The sequence below is a fragment of the Ovis canadensis genome, chromosome 19 (assembly GCF_042477335.2).
Source record: "Ovis canadensis isolate MfBH-ARS-UI-01 breed Bighorn chromosome 19, ARS-UI_OviCan_v2, whole genome shotgun sequence".
Taxonomy (NCBI): Eukaryota; Metazoa; Chordata; class Mammalia; order Artiodactyla; family Bovidae; genus Ovis; species Ovis canadensis.
The window spans coordinates 13,451,619-13,460,782 of record NC_091263.1 but is presented as its reverse complement, the minus strand read 5'-3'; positions in this window follow the sequence as shown (position 1 = coordinate 13,460,782).

Below are 9,164 nucleotides of genomic sequence, written 5' to 3'. Positions count from 1 at the left end.
CTGTGTGTTAACCTGCATATCGGACCTAGGGGCCACAGGGCGCCCGTTCCTCTCGGGGGGGACCCTGAAGTGGTGCGGCCCAACAACAGCCTGAACATGCATCCAATTGTTCTTTTCTTCCTTCTGATAGAGCTAGCTTTGCTTCTCACTTTGGCATTTCGGATGCCAGGGGCAGCCCCACCGCTGTTGTCCTGGGGTCTATTGGAGGTTCCAGCTCTATTGGACCCCAGCATGGCACCCGACCCCCTCAGACACACTCCCGCAGCCTCCTTCCCCATGGGCAGGACTGTTCTGACCTAGGAATGTGTTCCCAAGGCTCAGAAAATGCAGGGAGACACACGGCCCTGACTCTGGAACTGAGGCCGTTGGAGCAGGCCTGGAGGTCTGACGTCTGAGACGCAAACACTTGCTGCAAGATACAGGTGTGAAAACACACTCTCTGGGGCTGCCTTTCCTTCCTCCAAGGAAGATAGCTTTTCCAGTCTCCTCCGTGCTGAGTCATACAAGCCTGGAAAGGTCTGGCTTAGAGGGCATTTCTCAGCGGCAATGGCCCCTGAGGCCCTGCACCCAGGGAGGGATCCTACCCTCCCAGGGGAAGTCAAAGCAACCTCCAAACAGCTGTTCTATCATGTTTCCTCTGCAGGAGGGAGCTAGTGAGCCCAGGTCTGTCTGGAACGTTCTTGGATCCTGCGGGGAAATCATCCTGGGAGCCCACCTGGATACCAGTCGTAGGGGCTAACATTTGCATTTTTCTTCCTTGGAGCCCTAACGCAGTACAGCCTAGCAACTGCTTGAAAATCCATCCTGTTGCTGTTTTCTTCCCTCTGACAGAGCGAGCTTTGCTCCCCACTTTGGGATTTCAGAAGCAAGGTGGTGGCCTGCAACTCCTTGCCTGGGGTCCATTGGAGGTGCAAGGTGCCCTTGACCAGGTGACCCCAGCATGGCACCTGGCCCCCTCAGACACACTCCCGCAGCCTGCTTCCCCATGGGCAGGACTGCTCTCACCTAGGAATGTGTTTGCGAGGCCAGGAAACTGCAGGGAGACACAAGGCCCTGATTCTGGAATGGAGTCTGTTGGAGCAGGCCTGCAGGTCTTATGTCTAACAAGCCAAACACTTGCTGCAAGATACAGGCCTGAAAACACACTCTTGGGCTGCCTTTCCTTCCTCCAAGGAAGAGAGTTTTCTCAGCCTCCTGTGGGCTGAGAGTCACACAGGGCTGAAAAGCACTTACTGGGAGATGAGTTTTCATTGGCCATGGCCCCTGAGGCCCTGTGCTCAGGGAGGGCTCCCTCCCTCCCAGGGAAAGTCAAAGGAAGCTCCAAACGGCTGTTCAATCATGTTTCTGAGAGAGTCATTGCCAAGGCAGGTTTATAAGAAGTTCAAGGGTCCCCAAGGAGAGAGGGGTCTAGAATTCTCAAGGAGGAAGAAAGGGCACACTTTTTTTCCCTCTACATTCCTTAGGATTATATAACAATCATGCATCCTTCTTGAGGACGGTCTCTGGAAAAACCTTCTGGCTAATCCTGTTATCTTAAAATGTAAATTATGGGAGTAGGTCTAGTGAGTCTTTACAACCTCCAGACATTCTTTGTTCGTTGTAATAACTTATTGGAGAGTATATAACTCCATTACTAACACTAGCAAGGGGGTACGCTTTCTGCCCCTTGTGATGTCTCTGTCAGAAGCTTTCTCTATCTCCTTTCTACTTGAATAAAACTCGATTGCACAAAAGCTCTGAGCAATCAAGCCTCGTCTTGGGCCCTGGATTGAATTCTTCTCCTCCATAAGCCAAGAATCCCAGCATCTTTTCGTGGTTCAGCAACAATATTTCATTTCCTCTGCAGGAGAGAGCTAGTGAGCGTAGGTCTGTCTGGAACATTCTTGGATCCTGTGGGGAAAATATCCTGTGCACACATCTGGATACTGGGCCTAGAGGCCAAAATTCGCATTTCTTTCCCGCGGAGCCCTCACGTGGTGTGACTTAGCAACTGCTTGAAAATCCATCCCATTGCTGTTTTCCTCCTTCTGACAGAGCTAGCTTTGTTCCCTGCTTTGGGATATCTCAACCGAGGGGCCGGTCCATAGCTACTCGCCTGGGGCCCATTGGATGTGCAAGGTGCCCTCGAATAGGTGACCCTAGCGTGGCACTCAGCCCACTCAGACACACTCCCGAGGCTTCTTTCTCATGGGAAGCACTGCTCCAACCTAGGAATGTGTCTGCAATGCTTGGAAAGTGCAGTGAGACACACAGCCCTGACTCTGGAATTGAGGCCCTCAGAGCAAGCCTGCAGCTCTGATGTCTGAGAAGCAAAACACTTGCTGCAAAGAGAGGCCTGAAAACACACTCTCTGTGGATGACTTTCCTTCCTCTAAGGAAGACAGTTTTCCCAGTCTCCTGCTTCCTGCATGTCACACAGCTGGAATGCGCTTGCTTGGATGTCATGATTCAGTGGCAATGACCCCTGAGGCCCTTTGCCCAGGGAGGGCTCCCACACTCATAGGCAAATCAAAGCAACTTCCAAGTGAGTCAGCTCTTCACATCAAGTGGCCAAAGTGTTGGAGTTTCAGGTTCAGTATTAGTCCTTCCAATGTATATTCAGACCTGATTTCCTTTTGGATGGAGTGGTTGCGTCTCCTTGTAGTCTAAGCGACCTACAAGCATCTTCTCCAACACCACAGTTCAGAAGCATCACATTTTCAGCTGTCACTTTCTTTATAGTACATCTTTCATATCCATCCATGACATATGGAAAAACCATAGCCTTGACTGGATGGATCTTTGTGGGCATAGCAACGTCTCGGCTTTTTAATATGCTGTCTAGTTTGGTCATCACTTTTCTTCCAAGTCATAAATATGTTTTTAAGTTCATGGAGGCAGCCATCACCTGCAGTGATTTCCAAGCCCCCAAAAATAGTCTGCTGCTGTTTCCAATGTTTTCCCATCTATTTGCCATGAAGTGATGAGACTGGATGCAATGATTTTAGTTTTCTGAATGCTGAGCTTTAAGCTAACTTTTTCACTCTCCTCTTTCACTTTCATCAGGAGACTCTTTAGTTCTTCTTCACTTTCTGCCATAAGGGTGGTGTCATCTGCATATCTGAGATTATTGATATTTCTCCCAGCAACCTTGATTCCAGCGTGTGCTTCCTCCAGCCCAGTGTTTCTCATGATGTACTCTGCATATAAGTTAAATAAGCAGGGTGACAATATACAGCCTTGACATGTTCCTTTTCCTATTTAGAACCAGTCTGTTGTTCCATGTCCAGTTCGAACTGTTTCTTCCTGACCTGCATACAGGTTTCTCAAGAGACAGGTCAGGTGGTCTGGTATTCCCATCTCTTTCAGAATTTTTCCCAGTTTCTTGTGATCCACACAGTCAAAGGCTTTGGCATAGCCAATAAAGCAGAAATAGATGTTGGTTTTTTTTTTTTTTCTGGAACTCTCTTGCTTTTTCAATGAGCCAGTGGATGTTGGCAATTTGATCTCTGGTTTCTCTGCATTTTTTAAATCCCTCTTGAACATCTGGAAGTTCACAGTTCATGTGAACTTGGAGAATTTTGAGCATTACTTTACTAGTGTGTGAGATGAGTGCAATTGTGCAGCAGCTTGAATATTCTTTGTCATTGCCTTTCTTTGGGATTGGAATGAAAACGGACCTAATGACTAGATGTTTTCAATTGCATATGCTGAAAGAACTGGCTGTGCAGTTTTGAAGAAAAAAAAATCATTTTAACCCATTTTCTCTGAAGTGCAAGGCATATCATGGTCATCCCTGAATCATAAAGTCACCTTTTCTTTATGTAGTCATAGTTTCATGCCTAAATTATAGGCCAACTCGTGCTCAACTTGACTCTGATGTCAGGGGCAGATCAACTGATAAAAAGCTTGGATTGTCCCTCTGGAGGAAAGTGAGATCTTGGTCCCACGAGAAGAATCTGAAGGGTTAAGGGAACTTGCAAGAGTGGGGAAAGCTTAGTCCATCCTACATGTACCAAAATCTTAAATAAGGCTTATTTACTTTACCGAAGTAAAAAAAACAGATGATGAAAACAATTATAAATCAATGAAAGGTAGAGAAACTCATAGTCTGTGATCAAAAATTGCATTCTAAGAAAACTTTGTTCTCTTAACCTAGAGAGGAGACTAAATTGCATCTGGTACCAGCTTACCAGAAGACAAACAAACAAACAAACAAATTATCGGTAAGCTTAAAAAAAGTATTTTCCATATATCTTGAAGTAGCAGTATTTCTGCAAAGGCATCAGTGTGAAACCATAGAGGACATGGTTAAAAACTGATTAAACAGAAATTGACAGTGTAATCTGGTCACTGCTGCGACTTGAAATGCTTTAATATGATAACTAGAATGATAACTGACAGCATTTGACCAGGACATATCAGATTTTCACGGATGTCACATAATTTCTAGGATATCTATATTAGGAACTGAAGGAATCTTTGAACCTAGGAAAGAAAACAACAGTCTCAAAGGCCCTTGCTGAATCATCAGCAAGGAATGTCTTTGCAAGGATCGCAAAGTGAAGGGAAAATACACCGACCTGCCTCTGCAACTTCGGTCCTCTGAGCAGATCTGGAGGTCTCCCTTTGTATAAGCTAACCTGTTCCTTCCAAATAGAGGTTTGCAACACAAAACAAGTGGCCGCCTATTCTTCCCCGAAGGAGGCTCTCTTTCCCCACATCCTGCGAACTCCCTTTCCCAGCCTCCTGGAAAAGTGCTTCTTGCAGTTCCTTTCAGAAAATCCTATGGACAGAGAAGCCTAGTAGGCAGCAGTCCATGGGGTCGCTGAGGGTCGGACACGACTGAGCGACTGCACTTTCATTTTCACTTTCATGCATTGGAGAAGGCAATGGCAACCCACTTACTGTTCTTGCCTGGAGAATCCCAGGGACGGGGGAGCCTAGTGGGCTACCGTCTATGGCGTCGCACAGAGTCGAACACGACTGAAGCAACTTAGCAGCAGCAGCAGCAGCAGTTCCTTTCTTAGGGGCAGTTATCCCTGAGATTGGGACCTGGAAAGGCAGAGCCACCTCCACACACACACATCTTTTCTGTCCCCTTTCCTCTGGAGGAGAGCTCTAGTGAGCCTAGGTCTGTCAGGAAAATTCTTGGCTTTGACGGGATCACACCCAGTGTATGAACCTGCATACCCGGCCTAGGGGCCACAGGGCACCTGTTTTGCTCGAGTGGGTCCTGGAGGGGTGCAGCATAGAAAGAGCTTAAAAATCCATCCAATTTGTCTTTTTTTACCTTGGAGAGAACGAGTTTGCTCCACCTCCTCCCTTTGGCAGTGTGGAGGGAAGAGGGCACAACCCTCCCCCAAAGGGGACATAGGGCCTACCAGGAGAGAAAGGCCCCTTGAGGAGCTGAGCCCAGATAAGCAGCCAGTGATGTCAAGCACACTCCCGCTGCTTGCTTCTTCATGGGCACTCCGACAATCTGCTAGGAATGTCTTGGCAAGGATCTCAAAGGGAAGGGCAGATACATGGCCCTGTCTCTGGAAATTCAGTCCTCTGAGCAGATCTGGAGGTCTTGAGTTGTATAAGCAAACCTGTTCCTTCCAAATAGAGGCTTGCAAACACACCCCCGGTGGTTGCCTCTTCTTCCCCAAAGAAGTCTTTCTTTCCCCACATGTTGCGAACTCCCTGTCCCAACCTCCAAGAATAGCGCTTCTTGCCATTCCTTTCTTAGAGGCAGTTATCCCTGAGCTTGGGGCCTTAGGGAGTAGCCCCACACTCACAGAGAAAGGCAAAGACTCCTCCATACATCTCCTGTATCCCCTTTGCTCTGGAGGAGAGCTCTAGTGAGCCTAGGTCTTTCAGGAAAATTGTTGGCTTGGACAGGATCTCACCCTGTTTGTGAACCTGCATACCCAACCAGGGGCCCTAGAGCACCTGTTTCAGTAAAGTGGGCCCTGAAAGGGTGCAGCCTAGCAAGAGCTTGAAAATCCATTCAATTGCTGATTTTGTACCTCTGACAGAGCGAACTTTGCTCCACCCTTTGGCAGTGTGGAGAAAAGAGACATGACACCCTCCCCAAGGGGACATGGGGCCTACTTCGAGAGGAAAGGCCCCTTGTGGAGTTGAGGCCAGGAAGGCACACAGTCGTGTCACACTCCCACTGCTTGCTTCTTCATGGGCACTCCCGCTATCAGCTAGGAATGCCTTTGCAATGATCTCAAAAGGAAGGGGAGATACACGGCCCTTCCTCTGGACCTCCGGTGTTCTGAGCAAATCTGGAGGTCTCCCGTTGTTGGTCAAGGTCAAGGTCAAGTTCAAAGTCAAGGTCAAGTTCAAGTTTAAGGGAAAGGGAAAGGTAAGGCCAAGGACAAGGGCAAGGCCAAGCCCAAGGCCAATGGCAAGGGCAAGGGCAAGGGAAATGGCAAGGGCAATGCCAAGGGCAAGGCCAAGGCCAAGGCCAAAGCCGCCAAAGCGAAGCTCAAACCCCGTAACGCCTGACAGAAGGCAGAAGGCACTAGGCCCCTGTGCAGAGGAAGCCACTGAAGGCGGAAAGGCCACAGAGCTCCCCAACTCCTGTTCCCACAGGAAGATCTGAGGATAAAGGGCCTCATCCCAGCACAGCACCCGCTCCCACCACCCCCTAACCCCGGCCCCCGCCCCCTGCAGCGCGCCCCCTGAAACAACACTGTCTTCCCAGAAAAGAGAAGAAGAAGCCATGTGTGTGCCAAAGGAGCAAGATGAACGAACGATGACACGCCCTCCAACTTTGGGCACACCTGACGCCTGGGAACCCCGGGCCCAGCCGATGCGTCCCCGCCGTTCTCGGGCGGGAAGGGGGGTCGACAAGTTGGCCGAGAGCCCTTGCCCGGTCCACCCACAAATCCCCCGAGACGTGATCCGACCCCAGGGTCCGAGGCTAAACGTACCGCTTGAGGTGCTGGAGGAGCCGGACGAAGCCATGGTGGGAGAGGCACACGGGCGCGCTGCATACTGCTGGCAGAGTGGGAGGGGACCCAGCAGCTCAGGACTCTGGAGAGCGGGAGGCGGCTCCGCCCTCATTGACGTCAATAGGGTTTGGGTGCGTAGATGGAGGGGGCCGCCCCTGGCCTCTTTCCAAGCAGAGACCCTGGACGGAGTCCCGTGGAGCGAGTGGACTTTTCCCCGGGCACGGCTGTGCCCCGGACCGCCAAGATCCCCGTCGGGGTGGGCGGGCAGTTCGGGGGCTTTGGTTGGTGGCCCTCCCTCGCAGCGGGGGTTGGGATCAACCATGGGTGGATCAATCAGGGGCCCTCAGCAGTGCCACGGGAGCTCACTGCCCAGGAAACGCCCCTAGGTCCCTTTGAATTGGCCGCCCACGCCCCCTTTCCCAGCCTGCCTTGCTCTGGGTTTCCCGCCTTTTCACATTCCACAGGTCCCTGGGCCTCGACTGTCCCCCGCTGGCTCCTCCGAGGCATTCTGGGACACCGGACGCTCTCTCCAGCGCCTCCACCTAGATCCCTCACAGTCCTCGCCTCCGTTTCCCCCCGCCACCTCCCCAACTCCTCCATGGGCTCTTGGCATTCTTTCCCTAATGCAGTCCCAGAGCGCCACCCCCGAGGGCTTTGAGTTGCCTGGAGACCAAGGTGCCGGCCAGATACCTGAGGGGCCAGCGTCTGGACCGGCAGCTAATGCCATTTGGGGCTTTTCTCATGTGGAACCAGAGGCCCGCACCTCCGCGGGCAACCCCCCAGCACGAGTGCCCTGGAGATACCGGCCCAAGGGGACAGTGTATCCCCTACTGTGGGGAAGGAGGTTCCTGCTGTCCCTGCACTGCCTCGAATTTCAGGCCAAGGATCGACTCACACCATGGTGGCACGTGGAATAGCCCTGTGGGAAAGCCTCATGGGGAAGCCTCGAGGGAAAGCCCCAGATCACTTGATACGCGCGATGGGAGGTGTGACACTGCTGCTAAAGCTCGGGAGGAAAGCACACGTGCATGCCCCCACTAGAGACGAGGACTGATGCCGCTTGGGAGACTCCAGAAGTACGACAAGATCCATGTCAGCACTGGAGAGGAATCCTCAGGTTCCGGCCCCAACTCCACACAAGGTCTTAGGCCTGGGCATCGACGGGAAAGTAATTCTGAGAGGCCCCCTAGCAACTCACATGGGGACTGGCCTTTCCTGAGGCCACCAGAGCGGGTCCCTGAAGTCTCCGTCGTAACTTGAGAGCACCTGCCCCAACTCGAGAAAATCCAGGAGGTTCTCCCGTCGAGGCGAGATGAGGCCCATTTCCCCTGAGGCGTCTCGAGGCTAAGCACACCTAACCTCTGGAACTTCCAAAGGGTCCTTCACACCCTTGATGCAACTCAGGAAGTTTTCCGACATACCCATCTCCACACGAGAGGAAGCACGAGGGTCCCGCCCACATCCAGAGGAGCCCCTTTTCCGCCTCGAAGCTGGAGAAGAGGGATACTTTCCCTTCGTCATCGGGAAAGAATTCCCGGCCTTCCCGTCGCATCTCAAGAGGATGCGCTCTCAACAGGAAAGACGAGAGGAACTCCAGGGTCTTGCCAGCATTCCAAGAGTCCCCCAGAAGTCTCAGTCCATTCCAGAGGAAACTGTTTTCCCTGCACTGCCTCGACTTTCACGTCGAGGACCGACTCACACCACAGTGGCACGTGGGACAGCCCTGTGGGAAAGCCTCGTGGGAAAGCCTCGTGGGAAAGCCTCGAGGGAGAGACACAGATCCCTTGATCCACCTGACGGGAAGCGTGACATCGCTGCTACAGCTCGGGAGGAAAGGACACGTGCATGCCCCCACTCGAGATGAGGACTGACTCCCCTGGGGAGACACCAGAAGTACCCCAAGGTCCATGTCACCACTGGAGAGGAATCCTCAGGTTCCGGCCCCGACTCCATACAAGATCTTAGGCTCCGGCATCGACGGGAGAGGAATCCCGAGAGGCCCCCGAGCAACTCACATGGGAACTGGCCTTTCCTGAGGCCACCAGAGCGTGTCCCTGAGGTCCCCGTCGAAAGTCGAGAGTACCTGCCGCAACTCGAGAATAAACAGGAGGTTCTTACCTCCAGGCGAGATGAGGCCCATTTCCGCTGAGGCGTTCGAGGCTAAACACACCTAACCGCTGGAACTTCGAAAGGGTCCTTCACACCCTTCCTGCAACACAAGAAGATCCCCGACAT